This window comes from Taudactylus pleione, unplaced genomic scaffold (genome assembly GCF_031769625.1).
Source record: "Taudactylus pleione unplaced genomic scaffold, aTauple2 ptg000530l, whole genome shotgun sequence".
Classification (NCBI taxonomy): domain Eukaryota; kingdom Metazoa; phylum Chordata; class Amphibia; order Anura; family Myobatrachidae; genus Taudactylus; species Taudactylus pleione.
Window position 1 is genome coordinate 678,928 of NW_028284932.1, and position 25,609 is coordinate 704,536.

Genomic DNA, 25,609 nt, shown 5'->3' on the forward strand with positions numbered 1-25,609 from the left:
GGCTGATGTTACAGATGTATACACAGGACTGTGAGGTATTACAGATGTGATATAGCAGTAGTGGGCGTCTCTATGCTGGCTGTGCTGTGCCTGATGTTACAGATGTATACACTGGACTGTGAGGTATTACAGATGTGAGATAGCAGTAGTGGGTGTCTCTATGCTGGCTGTGCTGTGGCTGATGTTACAGATGTATACACAGGACTGTGAGGTATTACAGATGTGAGATAACAGTAGTGGGTGTCTCTGCTGGCTGTGCTGTGACTGATGTTACAGATGTATACACAGGACTGTGAGGTATTACAGATGTGAGATAGCAGTAGTGGGTGTCTCTATGCTGGCTGTGCTTGGCTGATGTTACAGATGTATACACAGGACTGTGAGGTATTACAGATGTGAGATAGCAGTAGTGGGTGTCTCTATGCTGGCTGTGCTGTGGCTGATGTTACAGATGTATACACAGGACTGTGAGGTATTACAGATGTGAGATAGTAGTAGTGGGCGTCTCTATGCTGGCTGTGCTGTGCTGATGTTACAGATGTATACACAGGACTGTGAGGTGTTACAGATGTGATATAGCAGTAGTGGGTGTCTCTATGCTGGCTGAGCTGTGGCTGATGTTACAGATGTATACACAGTACTGTGAGGTATTACAGATGTGAGATAGCAGTAGTGAGTGTCTCTATGCTGGCTGTGCTGTGCCTGATGCTACAGATGTATACACAGGACTGTGAGGTATTACAGATGTGAGATAGCAGTAGTGGGTGTATCTATGCTGGCTGTGCTGTGGCTGATCTTACTGATGTATACACAGGACTGTGAGGTATTACAGATGTGAGATATCAGTAGTGGGCGTCTCTATGCTGGCTGAGCTGCGGATGATGTTACAGATGTATACACAGGACTGTGAGGTATTACAGATGTGAGATAGCAGTAGTGGGCGTCTCTATGCTGGCTGTGCTGTGGCTGATGTTACAGATGTATACACTGGACTGTGAGGTATTACAGATGTGAGATAGCAGTAGTGGGTATCTCTATGCTGGCTGAGCTTTGGCTGATGTTACAGATGTATTCACAGGACTGTGAGGTATTACGGATGTGAGATAGCGGTAGTGGGCGTCTCTATGCTGGCTGAGCTGTGGCTGATGTTACAGATGTATACAAAGGACTGTGAGGTATTACAGATGTGAGATAGCAGTAGTGGGCGTCTCTATGCTGGCTGATCTACTGGCTGATGTTACAGATGTACACACAACACTGTGAGGTATTACAGATGTGAGATAGCAGTAGTGGGCGTCACTATGCTGGCTGTGCTGTGGTTGATTTTACAGATGTATACACAGGACTGTGAGGTATAATAGATGTGAGATACTAGTAGTGGGTGACTATATGCTGGCTGTGCTGTGGCTGATGTTACAGATGTATACACAGGACTGTGAGGTATTACAGATGTGAGATAGCAGTAGTGGGTGTCTCTACGCTGGCTGTGCTGTGCCTGATGTTACAGATGTATACACAGGCCTGTGAGGTATTACAGGTGTGAGAAAGCAGTAGTGGGTGTCTCTATGCTGGCTGAGCTGTGGCTGACGTTACAGATGTATACACAGGACTGTGAGGTATTACAGATGTGAGATAACAGTAGTGGGTGTCTCTATGCTGGCTGAGCGGTGGCTGATATTATTGATGTATAGACAGGACTGTGAGTTATTATGGATGTGAGAAAGTAGTAGTGGGTCTCTCTATGCTGGCTGAGCTTTGGCTGATGTTACAGATGTATACACAGGACTGTGAGGTATTACGGATGTGAGATAGCAGTAGTGGGCGTCTCTATGCTGGCTGAGCTGTGGCTGATGTTACAGATGTATACACAGGACTGTGAGGTATTACAGATGTGAGAAAGCAGTAGTGGGTGTCTCTATGCTGGCTGAGCTGTGGCTGATGTTACAGATGTATACACAGGACTGTGAGGAATTACGGATGTGAGATAGCAGTAGTGGGCGTCTCTATGCTGGCTGAGCTGTGGCTGATGTTACAGATGTATACACAGGACTGTGACGTATTATAGATGTGAGAAAGCAGTAGTGGGTGTCTCTATGCTAGCTGAGCGGTGGCTGATATTATTGATGTATAGACAGGACTGTGAGTTATTAGGGATGTGAGAAAGTAGTAGTGGGTCTCTCTATGCTGGCTGAGCTTTGGCTGATGTTACAGATGTATACACAGGACTGTGAGGTATTACGGATGTGAGATAGCGGTAGTGGGCGTCTCTATGCTGGCTGAGCTGTGGCTGATGGTACAGATGTATACACAGGACTGTGAGGTATTACAGATGTGAGATAGCAGTAGTGGGTGTCTCTATGCTGGCTGTGCTGTGCCTGATTTTACAGATGTATACACAGGACTGTGAGGTATAATAGATGTGAGATAGCAGTAGTGGGTGTCTATATGCTGGCTGTGCTGTGGCTGATGTTACAGATGTATACACAGGACTGTGAGGTATTACAGATGTGAGATAGCAGTAGTGGGCGTCACTATGCTGGCTGTGCTGTGGTTGATTTTACAGATGTATACACAGGACTGTGAGGTATAATAGATGTGAGATACTAGTAGTGGGTGACTATATGCTGGCTGTGCTGTGGCTGATGTTACAGATGTATACACAGGACTGTGAGGTATTACAGATGTGAGATAGCAGTAGTGGGTGTCTCTACGCTGGCTGTGCTGTGCCTGATGTTACAGATGTATACACAGGCCTGTGAGGTATTACAGATGTGAGAAAGCAGTAGTGGGTGTCTCTATGCTGGCTGAGCTGTGGCTGACGTTACAGATGTATACACAGGACTGTGAGGTATTACAGATGTGAGATAACAGTAGTGGGTGTCTCTATGCTGGCTGAGCGGTGGCTGATATTATTGATGTATAGACAGGACTGTGAGTTATTATGGATGTGAGAAAGTAGTAGTGGGTCTCTCTATGCTGGCTGAGCTTTGGCTGATGTTACAGATGTATACACAGGACTGTGAGGTATTACGGATGTGAGATAGCGGTAGTGGGCGTCTCTATGCTGGCTGAGCTGTGGCTGATGTTACAGATGTATACACAGGACTGTGAGGTATTACAGATGTGAGATTGCAGTAGTGGGCGTCTCTATGCTGGCTGATCTGTGGCTGATGTTACAGATGTATACACAACACTGTGAGGTATTACAGATGTGAGATAGCAGTAGTGGGCGTCACTATGCTGGCTGTGCTGTGGTTGATTTTACAGATGTATACACAGGACTGTGAGGTATAATAGATGTGAGATAGCAGTAGTGGGTGTCTATATGCTGGCTGTGCTGTGGCTGATGTTACAGATGTATACACAGGACTGTGAGGTATTACAGATGTGAGATAGCAGTAGTGGGTGTCTCTACGCTGGCTGTGCTGTGCCTGATGTTACAGATGTATACACAGGACTGTGAGGTATTACAGATGTGAGAAAGCAGTAGTGGGTGTCTCTATGCTGGCTGAGCTGTGGCTGATGTTACAAATGTATACACAGGACTGTGAGGTATTACAGATGTGAGATAGCAGTAGTGGGTGTCTATGATGGCTGTGCTGTGGCTGATGTTACAGATGTATACACAGGACTGTGGGGTATTACAGATGTGAGATAGCAGTAGTGGGTGTCTCTATGCTGGCTGTGCTGTGGCTGATGATACAGATGTATACACAGGACTGTGAGGTATTACAGATGTGAGATAGCAGAAGTCGGTGTCTCTATGCTGGCTGAGCTGTGGCTGTTGTTACAGATGTATACACAGGACTGTGAGGTATTACAGATGTGAGATAGCAGTAGTGGGCGTCTCTATGCTGGCTGAGCTGTGGCTGATGTTACAGATGTATACACAGGACTATGAGGTATTACAGATGTGAGATAGTAGTGGGTGTCTCTATGCTGGCTGAGCTGTCACTGATGTTACAGATGTATACACAGGACTGTGAGGTATTACAGATGTGAGATAGCAGTAGTGGGTGTCTCTATGCTGGTTGAGCTGTGGCTGATGTTACAGATGTATACACAAGACTGTGAGGTATAACTTATGTGAGATAGCAGTAGTGGGTGTCTCTATGCTGGCTGAGCTGTGGCTGATGTTACAGATGTATACACAGGACTGTGAGGAATTACGAATGTGAGATAGCAGTAGTGGGTGTCTCTATGCTAGCTGAGCGGTGGCTGATATTATTGATGTATAGACAGGACTGTGAGTTATTATGGATGTGAGAAAGTAGTAGTGGGTCTCTCTATGCTGGTTGAGCTGTGGCTGATTTTACAGATGTATACACAGGACTGTGAGGTATAATAGATGTGAGATAGCAGTAGTGGGTGTCTCTATGCTGGCAGAGCTGTGGCTGATGTTACAGATGTATACACAGGACTGTGAGGTATTACAGATGTGAGATAGCAGTAATGGGTGTCTGTATGGCTGAGCTGTGGCTGATGTTACAGATGTATACACAGGACTGTGAGGTATTACAGATGTGAGATAGCAGTAGTGGGTGTCTCTATGCTGGCTGAGCTGTGGCTGATGTTACAGATGTATACACAGGACTGTGAGGTATTACAGATGTGATATAGCAGTAGTGGGCGTCTCTATGCTGGCTGTGCTGTGGCTGATGTTACAGATGTATACACTGGACTGTGAGGTATTACAGATGTGAGATAGCAGTAGTGGGTGTCTCTATGCTGGCTGTGCTGTGGCTGATGTTACAGATGTATACACAGGACTGTGAGGTATTACAGATGTGAGATAACAGTAGTGGGTGTCTCTGCTGGCTGTGCTGTGACTGATGTTACAGATGTATACACAGGACTGTGAGGTATTACAGATGTGAGATAGCAGTAGTGGGTGTCTCTATGCTGGCTGTGCTTGGCTGATGTTACAGATGTATACACAGGACGGTGAGGTATTACAGATGTGAGATAGCAGTAGTGGGTGTCTCTATGCTGGCTGTGCTGTGGCTGATGTTACAGATGTATACACAGGACTGTGAGGTATTACAGATGTGAGATAGTAGTAGTGGGCGTCTCTATGCTGGCTGTGCTGTGCTGATGTTACAGATGTATACACAGGACTGTGAGGTGTTACAGATGTGATATAGCAGTAGTGGGTGTCTCTATGCTGGCTGAGCTGTGGCTGATGTTACAGATGTATACACAGTACTGTGAGGTATTACAGATGTGAGATAGCAGTAGTGGGTGTCTCTATGCTGGCTGTGCTGTGCCTGATGCTACAGATGTATACAGAGGACTGTGAGCTATTACAGATGTGAGATAGCAGTAGTGGGTGTCTCTATACTGGCTGTGCTGTGGCTGATGTTACAGATGTATACACAGGACTGTGAGGTATTACAGATGTGAGATAGCAGTAGTGGGTGTATCTATGCTGGCTGTGCTGTGGCTGATCTTACTGATGTATACACAGGACTGTGAGGTATTACAGATGTGAGATATCAGTAGTGGGCGTCTCTATGCTGGCTGAGCTGCGGATGATGTTACAGATGTATACACTGGACTGTGAGGTATTACAGATGTGAGATAGCAGTAGTGGGTATCTCTATGCTGGCTGAGCTTTGGCTGATGTTACAGATGTATTCACAGGACTGTGAGGTATTACGGATGTGAGATAGCGGTAGTGGGCGTCTCTATGCTGGCTGAGCAGTGGCTGATGTTACAGATGTATACAAAGGACTGTGAGGTATTACAGATGTGAGATAGCAGTAGTGGGCGTCTCTATGCTGGCTGATCTACTGGCTGATGTTACAGATGTACACACAACACTGTGAGGTATTACAGATGTGAGATCGCAGTAGTGGGCGTCACTATGCTGGCTGTGCTGTGGTTGATTTTACAGATGTATACACAGGACTGTGAGGTATAATAGATGTGAGATACTAGTAGTGGGTGACTATATGCTGGCTGTGCTGTGGCTGATGTTACAGATGTATACACAGGACTGTGAGGTATTACAGATGTGAGATAGCAGTAGTGGGTGTCTCTACGCTGGCTGTGCTGTGCCTGATGTTACAGATGTATACACAGGCCTGTGAGGTATTACAGATGTGAGAAAGCAGTAGTGGGTGTCTCTATGCTGGCTGAGCTGTGGCTGACGTTACAGATGTATACACAGGACTGTGAGGTATTACAGATGTGAGATAACAGTAGTGGGTGTCTCTATGCTGGCTGAGCGGTGGCTGATATTATTGATGTATAGACAGGACTGTGAGTTATTATGGATGTGAGAAAGTAGTAGTGGGTCTCTCTATGCTGGCTGAGCTTTGGCTGATGTTACAGATGTATACACAGGACTGTGAGGTATTACGGATGTGAGATAGCGGTAGTGGGCGTCTCTATGCTGGCTGAGCTGTGGCTGATGTTACAGATGTATACACAGGACTGTGAGGTATTACAGATGTGAGATTGCAGTAGTGGGCGTCTCTATGCTGGCTGATCTGTGGCTGATGTTACAGATGTATACACAACACTGTGAGGTATTACAGATGTGAGATAGCAGTAGTGGGCGTCACTATGCTGGCTGTGCTGTGGTTGATTTTACAGATGTATACACAGGACTGTGAGGTATAATAGATGTGAGATAGCAGTAGTGGGTGTCTATATGCTGGCTGTGCTGTGGCTGATGTTACAGATGTATACACAGGACTGTGAGGTATTACAGATGTGAGATAGCAGTAGTGGGTGTCTCTACGCTGGCTGTGCTGTGCCTGATGTTACAGATGTATACACAGGACTGTGAGGTATTACAGATGTGAGAAAGCAGTAGTGGGTGTCTCTATGCTGGCTGAGCTGTGGCTGATGTTACAAATGTATACACAGGACTGTGAGTTATTACAGATGTGAGATAGCAGTAGTGGGTGTCTATGATGGCTGTGCTGTGGCTGATGTTACAGATGTATACACAGGACTGTGGGGTATTACAGATGTGAGATAGCAGTAGTGGGTGTCTCTATGCTGGCTGTGCTGTGGCTGATGATACAGATGTATACACAGGACTGTGAGGTATTACAGATGTGAGATAGCAGAAGTCGGTGTCTCTATGCTGGCTGAGCTGTGGCTGTTGTTACAGATGTATACACAGGACTGTGAGGTATTACAGATGTGAGATAGCAGTAGTGGGCGTCTCTATGCTGGCTGAGCTGTGGCTGATGTTACAGATGTATACACAGGACTATGAGGTATTACAGATGTGAGATAGTAGTGGGTGTCTCTATGCTGGCTGAGCTGTCACTGATGTTACAGATGTATACACAGGACTGTGAGGTATTACAGATGTGAGATAGCAGTAGTGGGTGTCTCTATGCTGGTTGAGCTGTGGCTGATGTTACAGATGTATACACAAGACTGTGAGGTATAACTTATGTGAGATAGCAGTAGTGGGTGTCTCTATGCTGGCTGAGCTGTGGCTGATGTTACAGATGTATACACAGGACTGTGAGGAATTACGGATGTGAGATAGCAGTAGTGGGTGTCTCTATGCTAGCTGAGCGGTGGCTGATATTATTGATGTATAGACAGGACTGTGAGTTATTATGGATGTGAGAAAGTAGTAGTGGGTCTCTCTATGCTGGTTGAGCTGTGGCTGATTTTACAGATGTATACACAGGACTGTGAGGTATAATAGATGTGAGATAGCAGTAGTGGGTGTCTCTATGCTGGCAGAGCTGTGGCTGATGTTACAGATGTATACACAGGACTGTGAGGTATTACAGATGTGAGATAGCAGTAATGGGTGTCTGTATGGCTGAGCTGTGGCTGATGTTACAGATGTATACACAGGACTGTGAGGTATTACAGATGTGAGATAGCAGTAGTGGGTGTCTCTATGCTGGCTGAGCTGTGGCTGATGTTACAGATGTATACACAGGACTGTGAGGTATTACAGATGTGATATAGCAGTAGTGGGCATCTCTATGCTGGCTGTGCTGTGGCTGATGTTACAGATGTATACACTGGACTGTGAGGTATTACAGATGTGAGATAGCAGTAGTGGGTGTCTCTATGCTGGCTGTGCTGTGGCTGATGTTACAGATGTATACACAGGACTGTGAGGTATTACAGATGTGAGATAACAGTAGTGGGTGTCTCTGCTGGCTGTGCTGTGACTGATGTTACAGATGTATACACAGGACTGTGAGGTATTACAGATGTGAGATAGCAGTAGTGGGTGTCTCTATGCTGGCTGTGCTTGGCTGATGTTACAGATGTATACACAGGACTGTGAGGTATTACAGATGTGAGATAGCAGTAGTGGGTGTCTCTATGCTGGCTGTGCTGTGGCTGATGTTACAGATGTATACACAGGACTGTGAGGTATTACAGATGTGAGATAGTAGTAGTGGGCGTCTCTATGCTGGCTGTGCTGTGCTGATGTTACAGATGTATACACAGGACTGTGAGGTGTTACAGATGTGATATAGCAGTAGTGGGTGTCTCTATGCTGGCTGAGCTGTGGCTGATGTTACAGATGTATACACAGCACTGTGAGGTATTACAGATGTGAGATAGCAGTAGTGGGTGTCTCTATGCTGGCTGTGCTGTGCCTGATGCTACAGATGTATACACAGGACTGTGAGCTATTACAGATGTGAGATAGCAGTAGTGGGTGTCTCTATACTGGCTGTGCTGTGGCTGATGTTACAGATGTATACACAGGACTGTGAGGTATTACAGATGTGAGATAGCAGTAGTGGGTGTATCTATGCTGGCTGTGCTGTGGCTGATCTTACTGATGTATACACAGGACTGTGAGGTATTACAGATGTGAGATATCAGTAGTGGGCGTCTCTATGCTGGCTGAGCTGCGGATGATGTTACAGATGTATACACAGGACTGTGAGGTATTACAGATGTGAGATAGCAGTAGTGGGCGTCTCTATGCTGGCTGTGCTGTGGCTGATGTTACAGATGTATACACTGGACTGTGAGGTATTACAGATGTGAGATAGCAGTAGTGGGTCTCTCTATGCTGGCTGAGCTTTGGCTGATGTTACAGATGTATTCACAGGACTGTGAGGTATTACGGATGTGAGATAGCGGTAGTGGGCGTCTCTATGCTGGCTGAGCTGTGGCTGATGTTACAGATGTATACAAAGGACTGTGAGGTATTACAGATGTGAGATAGCAGTAGTGGGCGTCTCTATGCTGGCTGATCTACTGGCTGATGTTACAGATGTACACACAACACTGTGAGGTATTACAGATGTGAGATAGCTGTAGTGGGCGTCACTATGCTGGCTGTGCTGTGGTTGATTTTACAGATGTATACACAGGACTGTGAGGTATAATAGATGTGAGATAGCAGTAGTGGGTGTCTATATGCTGGCTGTGCTGTGGCTGATGTTACAGATGTATACACAGGACTGTGAGGTATTACAGATGTGAGATAGCAGTAGTGGGTGTCTCTACGCTGGCTGTGCTGTGCCTGATTTTACAGATGTATACACAGGACTGTGAGGTATTACAGATGTGAGATAGCAGTAGTGGGCGTCTCTATGCTGGCTGATCTGTGGCTGATGTTACAGATGTATACACAACACTGTGAGGTATTACAGATGTGAGATAGCAGTAGTGGGCGTCACTATGCTGGCTGTGCTGTGGTTGATTTTACAGATGTATACACAGGACTGTGAGGTATAATAGATGTGAGATACTAGTAGTGGGTGACTATATGCTGGCTGTGCTGTGGCTGATGTTACAGATGTATACACAGGACTGTGAGGTATTACAGATGTGAGATAGCAGTAGTGGGTGTCTCTAGGCTGGCTGTGCTGTGCCTGATGTTACAGATGTATACACAGGCCTGTGAGGTATTACAGATGTGAGAAAGCAGTAGTGGGTGTCTCTATGCTGGCTGAGCTGTGGCTGACGTTACAGATGTATACACAGGACTGTGAGGTATTACAGATGTGAGATAACAGTAGTGGGTGTCTCTATGCTGGCTGAGCGGTGGCTGATATTATTGATGTATAGACAGGACTGTGAGTTATTATGGATGTGAGAAAGTAGTAGTGGGTCTCTCTATGCTGGCTGAGCTTTGGCTGATGTTACAGATGTATACACAGGACTGTGAGGTATTACGGATGTGAGATAGCGGTAGTGGGCGTCTCTATGCTGGCTGAGCTGTGGCTGATGTTACAGATGTATACACAGGACTGTGAGCTATTACATATGTGAGATTGCAGTAGTGGGCGTCTCTATGCTGGCTGATCTGTGGCTGATGTTACAGATGTATACACAACACTGTGAGGTATTACAGATGTGAGATAGCAGTAGTGGGCGTCACTATGCTGGCTGTGCTGTGGTTGATTTTACAGATGTATACACAGGACTGTGAGGTATAATAGATGTGAGATAGCAGTAGTGGGTGTCTATATGCTGGCTGTGCTGTGGCTGATGTTACAGATGTATACACAGGACTGTGAGGTATTACAGATGTGAGATAGCAGTAGTGGGTGTCTCTACGCTGGCTGTGCTGTGCCTGATGTTACAGATGTATACACAGGACTGTGAGGTATTACAGATGTGAGAAAGCAGTAGTGGGTGTCTCTATGCTGGCTGAGCTGTGGCTGATGTTACAAATGTATACACAGGACTGTGAGGTATTACAGATGTGAGATAGCAGTAGTGGGTGTCTATGATGGCTGTGCTGTGGCTGATGTTACAGATGTATACACAGGACTGTGGGGTATTACAGATGTGAGATAGCAGTAGTGGGTGTCTCTATGCTGGCTGTGCTGTGGCTGATGATACAGATGTATACACAGGACTGTGAGGTATTACAGATGTGAGATAGCAGAAGTCGGTGTCTCTATGCTGGCTGAGCTGTGGCTGTTGTTACAGATGTATACACAGGACTGTGAGGTATTACAGATGTGAGATAGCAGTAGTGGGCGTCTCTATGCTGGCTGAGCTGTGGCTGATGTTACAGATGTATACACAGGACTATGAGGTATTACAGATGTGAGATAGTAGTGGGTGTCTCTATGCTGGCTGAGCTGTCACTGATGTTACAGATGTATACACAGGACTGTGAGGTATTACAGATGTGAGATAACAGTAGTGGGTGTCTCTGCTGGCTGTGCTGTGACTGATGTTACAGATGTATACACAGGACTGTGAGGTATTACAGATGTGAGATAGCAGTAGTGGGTGTCTCTATGCTGGCTGTGCTTGGCTGATGTTACAGATGTATACACAGGACTGTGAGGTATTACAGATGTGAGATAGCAGTAGTGGGTGTCTCTATGCTGGCTGTGCTGTGGCTGATGTTACAGATGTATACACAGGACTGTGAGGTATTACAGATGTGAGATAGTAGTAGTGGGCGTCTCTATGCTGGCTGTGCTGTGCTGATGTTACAGATGTATACACAGGACTGTGAGGTGTTACAGATGTGATATAGCAGTAGTGGGTGTCTCTATGCTGGCTGAGCTGTGGCTGATGTTACAGATGTATACACAGCACTGTGAGGTATTACAGATGTGAGATAGCAGTAGTGGGTGTCTCTATGCTGGCTGTGCTGTGCCTGATGCTACAGATGTATACACAGGACTGTGAGCTATTACAGATGTGAGATAGCAGTAGTGGGTGTCTCTATACTGGCTGTGCTGTGGCTGATGTTACAGATGTATACACAGGACTGTGAGGTATTACAGATGTGAGATAGCAGTAGTGGGTGTATCTATGCTGGCTGTGCTGTGGCTGATCTTACTGATGTATACACAGGACTGTGAGGTATTACAGATGTGAGATATCAGTAGTGGGCGTCTCTATGCTGGCTGAGCTGCGGATGATGTTACAGATGTATACACAGGACTGTGAGGTATTACAGATGTGAGATAGCAGTAGTGGGCGTCTCTATGCTGGCTGTGCTGTGGCTGATGTTACAGATGTATACACTGGACTGTGAGGTATTACAGATGTGAGATAGCAGTAGTGGGTCTCTCTATGCTGGCTGAGCTTTGGCTGATGTTACAGATGTATTCACAGGACTGTGAGGTATTACGGATGTGAGATAGCGGTAGTGGGCGTCTCTATGCTGGCTGAGCTGTGGCTGATGTTACAGATGTATACAAAGGACTGTGAGGTATTACAGATGTGAGATAGCAGTAGTGGGCGTCTCTATGCTGGCTGATCTACTGGCTGATGTTACAGATGTACACACAACACTGTGAGGTATTACAGATGTGAGATAGCTGTAGTGGGCGTCACTATGCTGGCTGTGCTGTGGTTGATTTTACAGATGTATACACAGGACTGTGAGGTATAATAGATGTGAGATAGCAGTAGTGGGTGTCTATATGCTGGCTGTGCTGTGGCTGATGTTACAGATGTATACACAGGACTGTGAGGTATTACAGATGTGAGATAGCAGTAGTGGGTGTCTCTACGCTGGCTGTGCTGTGCCTGATTTTACAGATGTATACACAGGACTGTGAGGTATTACAGATGTGAGATAGCAGTAGTGGGCGTCTCTATGCTGGCTGATCTGTGGCTGATGTTACAGATGTATACACAACACTGTGAGGTATTACAGATGTGAGATAGCAGTAGTGGGCGTCACTATGCTGGCTGTGCTGTGGTTGATTTTACAGATGTATACACAGGACTGTGAGGTATAATAGATGTGAGATACTAGTAGTGGGTGACTATATGCTGGCTGTGCTGTGGCTGATGTTACAGATGTATACACAGGACTGTGAGGTATTACAGATGTGAGATAGCAGTAGTGGGTGTCTCTAGGCTGGCTGTGCTGTGCCTGATGTTACAGATGTATACACAGGCCTGTGAGGTATTACAGATGTGAGAAAGCAGTAGTGGGTGTCTCTATGCTGGCTGAGCTGTGGCTGACGTTACAGATGTATACACAGGACTGTGAGGTATTACAGATGTGAGATAACAGTAGTGGGTGTCTCTATGCTGGCTGAGCGGTGGCTGATATTATTGATGTATAGACAGGACTGTGAGTTATTATGGATGTGAGAAAGTAGTAGTGGGTCTCTCTATGCTGGCTGAGCTTTGGCTGATGTTACAGATGTATACACAGGACTGTGAGGTATTACGGATGTGAGATAGCGGTAGTGGGCGTCTCTATGCTGGCTGAGCTGTGGCTGATGTTACAGATGTATACACAGGACTGTGAGCTATTACATATGTGAGATTGCAGTAGTGGGCGTCTCTATGCTGGCTGATCTGTGGCTGATGTTACAGATGTATACACAACACTGTGAGGTATTACAGATGTGAGATAGCAGTAGTGGGCGTCACTATGCTGGCTGTGCTGTGGTTGATTTTACAGATGTATACACAGGACTGTGAGGTATAATAGATGTGAGATAGCAGTAGTGGGTGTCTATATGCTGGCTGTGCTGTGGCTGATGTTACAGATGTATACACAGGACTGTGAGGTATTACAGATGTGAGATAGCAGTAGTGGGTGTCTCTACGCTGGCTGTGCTGTGCCTGATGTTACAGATGTATACACAGGACTGTGAGGTATTACAGATGTGAGAAAGCAGTAGTGGGTGTCTCTATGCTGGCTGAGCTGTGGCTGATGTTACAAATGTATACACAGGACTGTGAGGTATTACAGATGTGAGATAGCAGTAGTGGGTGTCTATGATGGCTGTGCTGTGGCTGATGTTACAGATGTATACACAGGACTGTGGGGTATTACAGATGTGAGATAGCAGTAGTGGGTGTCTCTATGCTGGCTGTGCTGTGGCTGATGATACAGATGTATACACAGGACTGTGAGGTATTACAGATGTGAGATAGCAGAAGTCGGTGTCTCTATGCTGGCTGAGCTGTGGCTGTTGTTACAGATGTATACACAGGACTGTGAGGTATTACAGATGTGAGATAGCAGTAGTGGGCGTCTCTATGCTGGCTGAGCTGTGGCTGATGTTACAGATGTATACACAGGACTATGAGGTATTACAGATGTGAGATAGTAGTGGGTGTCTCTATGCTGGCTGAGCTGTCACTGATGTTACAGATGTATACACAGGACTGTGAGGTATTACAGATGTGAGATAGCAGTAGTGGGTGTCTCTATGCTGGTTGAGCTGTGGCTGATGTTACAGATGTATACACAAGACTGTGAGGTATAACTTATGTGAGATAGCAGTAGTGGGTGTCTCTATGCTGGCTGAGCTGTGGCTGATGTTACAGATGTATACACAGGACTGTGAGGAATTACGGATGTGAGATAGCAGTAGTGGGTGTCTCTATGCTAGCTGAGCGGTGGCTGATATTATTGATGTATAGACAGGACTGTGAGTTATTATGGATGTGAGAAAGTAGTAGTGGGTCTCTCTATGCTGGTTGAGCTGTGGCTGATTTTACAGATGTATACACAGGACTGTGAGGTATAATAGATGTGAGATAGCAGTAGTGGGTGTCTCTATGCTGGCAGAGCTGTGGCTGATGTTACAGATGTATACACAGGACTGTGAGGTATTACAGATGTGAGATAGCAGTAATGGGTGTCTGTATGGCTGAGCTGTGGCTGATGTTACAGATGTATACACAGGACTGTGAGGTATTACAGATGTGAGATAGCAGTAGTGGGTGTCTCTATGCTGGCTGAGCTGTGGCTGATGTTACAGATGTATACACAGGACTGTGAGGTATTACAGATGTGATATAGCAGTAGTGGGCGTCTCTATGCTGGCTGTGCTGTGGCTGATGTTACAGATGTATACACTGGACTGTGAGGTATTACAGATGTGAGATAGCAGTAGTGGGTGTCTCTATGCTGGCTGTGCTGTGGCTGATGTTACAGATGTATACACAGGACTGTGAGGTATTACAGATGTGAGATAACAGTAGTGGGTGTCTCTGCTGGCTGTGCTGTGACTGATGTTACAGATGTATACACAGGACTGTGAGGTATTACAGATGTGAGATAGCAGTAGTGGGTGTCTCTATGCTGGCTGTGCTTGGCTGATGTTACAGATGTATACACAGGACTGTGAGGTATTACAGATGTGAGATAGCAGTAGTGGGTGTCTCTATGCTGGCTGTGCTGTGGCTGATGTTACAGATGTATACACAGGACTGTGAGGTATTACAGATGTGAGATAGTAGTAGTGTGCTTCTCTATGCTGGCTGTGCTATGCTGATGTTACAGATGTATACACAGGACTGTGAGGTGTTACAGATGTGATATAGCAGTAGTGGGTGTCTCTATGCAGGCTGAGCTGTGGCTGATGTTACAGATGTATACACAGTACTGTGAGGTATTACAGATGTGAGATAGCAGTAGTGGGTGTCTCTATGCTGGCTGTGCTGTGCCTGATGCTACAGATGTATACAGAGGACTGTGAGCTATTACAGATGTGAGATAGCAGTAGTGGGTGTCTCTATACTGGCTGTGCTGTGGCTGATGTTACAGATGTATACACAGGACTGTGAGGTATTACAGATGTGAGATAGCAGTAGTGGGTGTATCTATGCTGGCTGTGCTGTGGCTGATCTTACTGATGTATACACAGGACTGTGAGGTATTACAGATGTGAGATATCAGTAGTGGGCGTCTCTATGCTGGCTGAGCTGCGGATGATGTTACAGATGTATACACAGGACTGTGAGGTATTACGGATGTGAGATAGCAGTAGTGGGTGTCTCTATGCTGGCTGAGCTGTGGCTGATGTTACAGATGTATACACAGGACTGTGAGGTATTACGGATGTGAGATAGCAGTAGTGGGTGTCTCTATGCTGGCTGAGCTGTGGCTGATGTTACAGATGTATACACAGGACTGTAAGGTATTACAGATGTGAGATAGCAGTAGTGAGGTCTCTATGCTGGCTGTGCTGTGGCTGATGTTACAGATGTATACACAGGACTGTGAGGTATTACAGATGTGAGATAGCAGTAGTGGGTGTCTATGATGGCTGTGCTGTGGCTGATATTACAGATGTATACACAGGACTGTGGGGTATTACAGATGTGAGATAGCAGTAGTGGGTGTCTCTATGCTGGCTGTGATGTGGCTGATGTTACAGATGTATACACAGGACTGTGAGGTATTACAGATGTGAGATAGCAGTAGTGGCTGTCTCTATGCTGGCTAAGCTGTGGCTGTTGTTACAGATGTATACACAGGACTGTGAGGTATTACAGATGTGAGATAGCAGTAGTGGGCGTCTCTATGCTGGCTGAGCTGTGGCTGATGTTACAGATGTATACACAGGACTATGAGGTATTACAGATGTGAAATAGTAGTGGGTGTCTCTATGCTGGCTGAGCTGTCGCTGATGTTACAGATGTATACACAGGACTGTGAGGTATTACAGATGTGAGATAGCAGTAGTGGGTGTCTCTATGCTGGCTGAGCTGTGGCTGATGTTACAGATGTATACACAGGACTGTGAGGAATTACAGATGTGAGATAGCAGTAGTGTGTGTCTCTATACTGGCTGTGCTGTGGCTGATGTTACAGATGTATACACAGGACTGTGAGGTATTACAGATGTGAGAAAGCAGTAGTGGGTGTCTCTATGCTGGCTGAGCTGTGGCTGATGTTACAGATGTATACACAGGACTGTGAGGAATTACGGATGTGAGATAGCAGTAGTGGGCGTCTCTATGCTGGCTGAGCTGTGGCTGATGTTACAGATGTATACACAGGACTGTGACGTATTATAGATGTGAGAAAGCAGTAGTGGGTGTCTCTATGCTAGCTGAGCGGTGGCTGATATTATAGATGTATACACAGGACTGTGAGTTATTAGGGATGTGAGAAAGTAGTAGTGGGTCTCTCTATGCTGGCTGAGCTTTGGCTGATGTTACAGATGTATACACAGGACTGTGAGGTATTACAGATGTGAGATATCAGTAGTGGGTGTCTCTATGCTGGCTGTGCTGTGGCTGATGTTACAGATGTATACACAGGACTGTGAGGTATTACGGATATGAAATAGCAGTAGTGGGTGTCTCTATGCTGGCTGTGCTTGGCTGATGTTATAGATGTATACACAGGACTGTGAGGTATTACAGATGTGAGATAGCAGTAGTGGGTGTCTCTATGCTGGCTGAGCTGTGGCTGATGTTACAGATGTATACACAGGACTGTGAGGTATTACAGATGTGAGATAGCAGTAGTGGTTGTCTCTATGCTGGCTGAGCTGTGGCTGATGTTACAGATGTATACACAGGACTGTGAGGTATTACAGATGTGAGATAGCAGTAGTGGGCGTCTCTATGTTGGCTGAGCTGTGGCTGATGTTACTGATGTATATACAGGACTGTGAGGTATTACAGATGTGAGATAGCAGTAGTGGGCGTCTCTATGCTGGCTGAGCTGTGCCTGATTTTACAGATGTATACACAGGACTGTGAGGTATTACAGATTTGAGATAGCAGTAGTGGGTGTCTCTACGCTGGCTGTGTTGTGGCTGATGTTACAGATGTATACACAGGACTGTGAGGTATTACAGATGTGAGATAGCAGTAGTGGGTGTCTCTATGCTGGTTGAGCTGTGGCTGATGTTACAGATGTATACACGGGACTGTGAGGTATAATAGATGTGAGATAGCAGTAGTGGGTGTCTCTATGCTGGCAGAGCTGTGGCTGATGTTACAGATGTATACACAGGACTGTGAGGTATTACAGATGTGAGATAGCAGTAATGGGTGTCTGTATGGCTGAGCTGTGGCTGATGTTACAGATGTATACACAGGACTGTGAGGTATTACAGATGTGAGATAGCAGTAGTGGGTGTCTCTATGCTGGCTGAGCTGTGGCTGATGTTACAGATGTATACACAGGACTGTGAGGTATTACAGATGTGAGATAGCAGTAGTGGGCGTCTCTATGCTGGCTGTGCTGTGGCTGATGTTACAGATGTATACACTGGACTGTGAGGTATTACAGATGTGAGATAGCAGTAGTGGGTGTCTCTATGCTGGCTGTGCTGTGGCTGATGTTACAGATGTATACACAGGACTGTGAGGTATTACAGATGTGAGATAAAAGTAGTGGGTCTCTCTATGCTGGCTGAGCTTTGGCTGATGTTACAGATGTATTCACAGGACTGTGAGGTATTACGGATGTGAGATAGCGGTAGTGGGCGTCTCTATGCTGGCTGAGCTGTGGCTGATGTTACAGATGTATACAAAGGACTGTGAGGTAATACAGATGTGAGATAGCAGTAGTGGGCGTCACTATGCTGGCTGTGCTGTGGTTGATTTTACAGATGTATACACAGGACTGTGAGGTATAATAGATGTGAGATAGTAGTAGTGGGTGACTATATGCTGGCTGTGCTGTGGCTGATGTTACAGATGTATACACAGGACTGTGAGGTATTACAGATGTGAGATAGCAGTAGTGGGTGTCTCTACGCTGGCTGTGCTGTGCCTGATGTTACAGATGTATACACAGGCCTGTGAGGTATTACAGATGTGAGAAAGCAGTAGTGGGTGTCTCTATGCTGGCTGAGCTGTGGCTGATGTTACAGATGTATACACAGGACTGTGAGGTATTACAGATGTGAGATAACAGTAGTGGGTGTCTCTATGCTGGCTGAGCGGTGGCTGATATTATTGATGTATAGACAGGACTGTGAGTTATTATGGATGTGAGAAAGTAGTAGTGGGTCTCTCTATGCTGGCTGAGCTTTGGCTGATGTTACAGATGTATACACAGGACTGTGAGGTATTACGGATGTGAGATAGCGGTAGTGGGCGTCTCTATGCTGGCTGAGCTGTGGCTGATGTTACAGATGTATACACAGGACTGTGAGGTATTACAGATGTGAGATTGCAGTAGTGGGCGTCTCTATGCTGGCTGATCTGTGGCTGATGTTACAGATGTATACACAACACTGTGAGGTATTACAGATGTGAGATAGCAGTAGTGGGCGTCACTATGCTGGCTGTGCTGTGGTTGATTTTACAGATGTATACACAGGACTGTGAGGTATAATAGATGTGAGATAGCAGTAGTGGGTGTCTATATGCTGGCTGTGCTGTGGCTGATGTTACAGATGTATACACAGGACTGTGAGGTATTACAGATGTGAGATAGCAGTAGTGGGTGTCTCTACGCTGGCTGTGCTGTGCCTGATGTTACAGATGTATACACAGGACTGTGAGGTATTACAGATGTGAGAAAGCAGTAGTGGGTGTCTCTATGCTGGCTGAGCTGTGGCTGATGTTACAGATGTATACACAGGACTGTGAGGTATTACAGATGTGAGATAGCAGTAGTGGGTGTCTCTATGCTGGCTGAGCTGTGGCTGATGTTACAGATGTATACACAGGACTGTGAGGTATTACAGATGTGAGATAACGGTAGTGGGTGTCTCTATGCTGGCTGAGCTGTGGCTGATGTTACAGATGTATACACAGGACTGTGAGGTATTACAGATGTGAGATAGCAGTAGTGGGCGTCTCTATGCTGGCTGTGCTGTGGCTGATGTTACAGATGTATACACAACACTGTGAGGTATTACAGATGTGAGATAGCAGTAGTGGGCGTCACTATGCTGGCTGTGCTGTGGTTGATTTTACAGATGTATACACAGGACTGTGAGGTATAATAGATGTGAGATAGCAGTAGTGGGTGTCTATATGCTGGCTGTGCTGTGGCTGATGTTACAGATGTATACACAGGACTGTGAGGTATTACAGATGTGAGATAGCAGTAGTGGGTGTCACTATGCTGGCTGTGCTGTGCCTGATGTTACAGATGTATACACAGGACTGTGAGGTATTACAGATGTGAGATAACGGTAGTGGGTGTCTCTATGCTGGCTGAGCTGTGGCTGATGTTACAGATGTATACACAGGACTGTGAGGTATTACAGATGTGAGATAGCAGTAGTGGGCGTCTCTATGCTGGCTGTGCTGTGGCTGATGTTACAGATGTATACACAGGACTGTGAGGTATTACAGATGTGAGATAACAGTAGTGGGTGTCTCTATGCTGGCTGTGCTGTGGCAGATGTTACAGATGTATACACAGGACTGTGAGGTATTACAGATATGAGATAGCAGTAGTGGGTGTCTCTATGCTGGCTGTGCTTGGCTGATGTTACAGATGTATACACAGGACTGTGAGGTATTACAGATGTGAGATAGCAGTAGTGGGTGTCTCTATGCTGGCTGAGCTGTGGCTGATGTTACAGATGTATACACAGGACTGTGAGGTATTACAGATGTGAGATAGCAGTAATGGGTGTCTGTATGGCTGAGCAGTGGCTGATGTTACAGATGTATACACAGGACTGTGAGGTATTACAGATGTGAGATAGCAGTAGTGGGTGTCTCTATTCTGGCTGAGCTGTGGCTGATATTACAGATGTATACACAGGACTGTGAGGTATTACAGATGTGAGATAGCAGTAGTGGGGGTCTCTATGCTGGCTGTGCTGTGGCTGATGTTACAGATGTATACACTGGACTGTGAGGTATTACAGATGTGAGATAGCAGTAGTGGGTGTCTCTATGCTGGCTGAGCTGTGGCAGATGTTACAGATGTATACACAGGACTGTGAGGTATTACAGATGTGAGATAGCAGTAGTCTGTGTCTCTATGCTGGCTGTGCTTGGCTGATGTTACAGATGTATACACAGGACTGTGAGGTATTACAGATGTGAGATAGCAGTAGTGGGTGTCTCTATGCTTGCTGTGCTGTGGCTGATGTTACAGATGTATACACAGGACTGTGATATATTACAGATGTGAGATAGCAGTAGTGGTGTCTCTATGCTGGCTGAGCTGTGGCTGATGTTACAGATGTATACACAGGACTGTGATGTATTACAGATGTGAGATAGTAGTAGTGGGTGTCTCTATGCTGGCTGTGCTGTGACTGATGTTACAGATGTATACACAGGACTATGAGGTATTACAGATGTGAGATAGCAGTAGTGGGTGTCTCTATGCTGGCTGTGCTGTGGCTGATGTTACAGATGTATACACAGGACTGTGAGGTATAATAGATGTGAGATAGCAGTAGTGGGTGTCTCTATGCTGGCAGAGCTGTGGCTGATGTTACAGATATATACACAGGACTGTGAGGTATTACAGATGTGAGATAGCAGTAATGGGTGTCTGTATGGCTGAGCTGTGGCTGATGTTACAGATGTATACACAGGACTGTGAGGTATTACAGATGTGAGATAGCAGTAGTGGGTGTCTCTATGCTGGCTGAGCTGTGGCTGATGTTACAGATGTATACACAGGACTGTGAGGTATTACAGATGTGAGATAGCAGTAGTGGGGGTCTCTATGCTTGCTGTGCTGTGGCTGATGTTACAGATGTATACACTGGACTGTGAGGTATTACAGATGTGAGATAGCAGTAGTGGGTGTCTCTATGCTGGCTGTGCTGTGGCTGATTTTACAGATGTATACACAGGACTGTGAGGTATTACAGATGTGAGATAACGGTAGTGGGTGTCTCTATGCTGGCTGTGCTGTGGCTGATGTTACAGATGTATACACAGGACTGTGAGATATTACAGATGTATACACAGGACTGTGAGGTATTACAGATGTATACACAGGACAGTGAGGTATTACAGATGTGAGATAGCAGTAGTGGGTGTCTCTATGCTGGCTGTGCTGTGGCTGATGTTACAGATGTATACACAGGACTGTGAGGTATTACAGATGTGAGATAGCAGTAGTGGGTGTCTCTATGCTGGCTGTGCTGTGGCTGATGTTACAGATGTATACACAGGACTTTGAGGTATTACAGATGTGAGATAGCAGTAGTGGGTGTCTCTATGCTGGCTGTGCTGTGGCTGATGTTACAGATGTATACACAGGACTGTGAGGTATTACGGATGTGAGATAGCGGTAGTGGGCGTCTCTATGCTGGCTGTGCTGTGGCTGTTACAGATGTATACACAGGACTGTGAGGTATTACGGATGTGAGATAGCGGTAGTGGGCGTCTCTATGCTGGCTGAGCTGTGGCTGATGTTACAGATGTATACACAGGACTGTGAGGTATTACAGATGTGAGATAGCAGTAGTGGGGGTCTCTATGCTTGTTGTGCTGTGGCTGATGTTACAGATGTATACACAGGACTGTGAGGTATTACAGATGTGAGATAGCAGTAGTGGGTGTCTCTATGCTGGCTGTGCTGTGGCTGATGTTACAGATGTATACACAGGACTGTGAGGTATTACAGATGTGAGATAACGGTAGTGGGTGTCTCTATGCTGGCTGTGCTGTGGCTGATGTTACAGATGTATACACAGGACTGTGAGGTATTACAGATGTGAGATGGCAGTAGTGGGTGTCTCTATGCTGGCTGTGCTTGGCTGATGTTACAGATGTATACACAGGACTGTGAGGTATTACAGATGTATACACAGGACAGTGAGGTATTACAGATGTGAGATAGCAGTAGTGGGTGTCTCTATGCTGGCTGTGCTGTGGCTGATGTTACAGATGTATACACAGGACTGTGAGGTATTACAGATGTGAGATAGCAGTAGTGGGTGTCTCTATGCTGGCTGTGCTGTGGCTGATGTTACAGATGTATACACAGGACTGTGAGGTATTACAGATGTGAGATAACGGTAGTGGGTGTCTCTATGCTGGCTGTGCTGTGGCTGATGTTACAGATGTATACACAGGACTGTGAGGTATTACAGATGTGAGATAGCAGTAGTGGGTGTCTCTATGCTGGCTGTGCTTGGCTGATGTTACAGATGTATACACAGGACTGTGAGATATTACAGATGTATACACAGGACTGTGAGGTATTACAGATGTATACACAGGACAGTGAGGTATTACAGATGTGAGATAGCAGTAGTGGGTGTCTCTATGCTGGCTGTGCTGTGGCTGATGTTACAGATGTATACACAGGACTGTGAGGTATTACAGATGTGAGATAGCAGTAGTGGGTGTCTCTGGCTGTGCTGTGGCTGATGTTACAGATGTATACACAGGACTGTGAGGTATTACAGATGTGAGATAGTAGTAGTGGGTGTCTCTATGCTGGCTGTGCTGTGGCTGATGTTACAGATGTATACACAGGACTGTGAGGTATTACGGATGTGAGATAGCGGTAGTGGGCGTCTCTATGCTGGCTGTGCTGTGGCTGATGTTTCAGATGTATACACAGGACTGTGAGGTATTACAGATGTGAGATAGCAGTAGTGGGTGTCTCTATGCTGGCTGAGCTGTGGCTGATGTTTCAGATGTATACACAGGACTGTGAGGTATTACAGATGTGAGATAGCAGTAGTGGGTGTCTATGCTGGCTGAGCTGTGGCTGATGTTACAGATGTATACACAGGACTGTGAGGTATTACAGATGTGAGATAGCAGTAGTGGGCGTCTCTATGCTGGCTGTGCTGTGGCTGATGTTACAGATGTATACACAGGACTGTGAGGTATTACAGATGTGAGATAGCAGTAGTGGGTGTCTATGCTGGCTGTGCTGTGGCTGATGTTACAGATGTATACACAGGACTGTGAGGTATTACAGATGTGAGATAGCAGTAGTGGGCGTCTCTATGCTGGCTGTGCTGTGGCTGATGTTTCAGATGTATACACAGGACTGTGAGGTATTACAGATGTGAGATAACAGTGGTGGGGGTCTCTATGCTGGCTGAGCTGTGGCTGATGTTACAGATGTATACACAGGACTGTGAGATATTACGGATGTGAGACGGCGGTAGTAGGCGTCTCTATGCTGGCTGAGCAGTAGCAGACAGTAGCATATTTTCACAGATTAATTGCATGCAATTACGCAGGTGCAATCACACTTACGAAACGTGCTTAATCAGGCCCTTTTACATGTACACAGGTACACACACTAGGTTTATTTGTTTTGTCATGACCCAATGAACCTGCCAGTACTGTCTGAATATTGGAGGAAACAGATCACCCAGGAAACCCACGCAAACACGGGGAGAACATAGAAACCATACTTACCTACTCCCCCCCCCAAAGTTGCAGGAGACAAGATTTTTCAGGTTGTCCACCGCACCCCAGGTAGACTGGGTGGGCCACCCTTATCCAGAGAATTGTGAGTCCATAAGAAGGAGGCGGGGTCTAATGATGTACATAGCCCAGCCCCCTAAATGATCAGCTGACTCTCATCATCACTCTTCTCCATAGAGGAGAACTAAAATGTTGGGAAGTAAGTTACAAACTCTGAAAATCTACTTCTTTGATCAGAGTTTGACCCAGTGTTGTGAGGTAGCAATGCTAACTGCTGTGTCACCATGCTGCCCAATGATGATCTATTAATAAGTCACTGACATGGTGCAGCTCAGCTAGACGAGCTCTGACCAGGCCATGCTGATTGTAGCTCGTACAAATGTAGAGCAACCAGGAGCCTCTATGTGTACGTTACCCTTGTACCATCCTGCTATACTGTATGGCGTTACAGCCTCCACAAGTTCCCCTAAGCAGGGATTGTATGAGTGATGGTTGAAGGGGGGGTGTAAGTATGTGGAACCTCATCCTGTTGCGAAAATTGCATCATCACCTACCAATGGCTGCATTACTGATTATCACCGGCAGACAGAGACTCGCCAAGCTTTGCGGTATTATGTCAGGGAGAGGAACATAGATGGCAGATATATTATTTATGTCCTTATCATACCTGTAAGGGAAAAGAATTTACATTGCTGTGATTATTTTAATGGAATCTCCCCTCGAGTTCACAGTGATCAGAGGCATTAACTATCATTACACGTATATATGTCTATAATGGATTATCATTACACGTATATATGTCTATAATGGATTATCATTACACGTATATATGTCTATAATGGATTATCATTATACGTATATATGTCTATAATGGATTATCATTACATGTATATGTCTATAATGGATGATTATTACACGTATATGTCTATAATGGATTATCATTACACGTATATGTCTATAATGGATTATCATTACACGTATGTGTCTATAATGGATTATCATTACACGTATATACGTCTATAATGGATTATCATTACATGTATATGTCTATAATGGATGATTATTACACGTATATGTCTATAATGGATTATCATTACACGTATATGTCTATAATGGATGATTATTACACGTATATGTCTATAATGGATTATCATTACACATATATGTCTATAATGGATTATCATTACACTTATGTGTCTATAATGGATTATCATTACACGTATATATGTCTATAATGGATTATTATTACATGTATATGTCTATAATGGATTATCATTCTCCAAAACATTTATTACATTGCTTTAAAACTAACAATAAAGAGAATGAGAAGGAAACGATATTTCCATTCTAATAACCAACAACAGTGCTCGGCGCTTCCTGTACAGTGAGAAACCTGTGGAGTGAACCTTGTTTTCCAAATATATAAAAAAAAGTGAATTAATAGATTTAGTTCTATTTTTATTTTTAATCCAAGCAGTATATATTGGAGTTAAATTAAGGGTCATGGCCACTAGCAGGCCAGGCCATAGGTATTTGCCTGTACTATTAGCCATTTAGATTTGTAACGCCCAAGTATTGATGCTATATATAGAACATTGGGAATAAATATACTTCAGTGTCCCAGCTC

At 45.4% G+C, this 25,609-nt stretch overlaps 1 protein-coding gene across 1 annotated transcript in view; it reads left to right on the plus strand.

Annotated features, from left to right (window-relative positions):
• The window catches only part of LOC148501171 (terminal nucleotidyltransferase 5C-like), a 195,067-nt gene that overhangs the window by 152,445 nt on the left and 17,013 nt on the right, over window positions 1–25,609 (plus strand). The gene's annotated exons all lie outside the window — the stretch shown is intronic.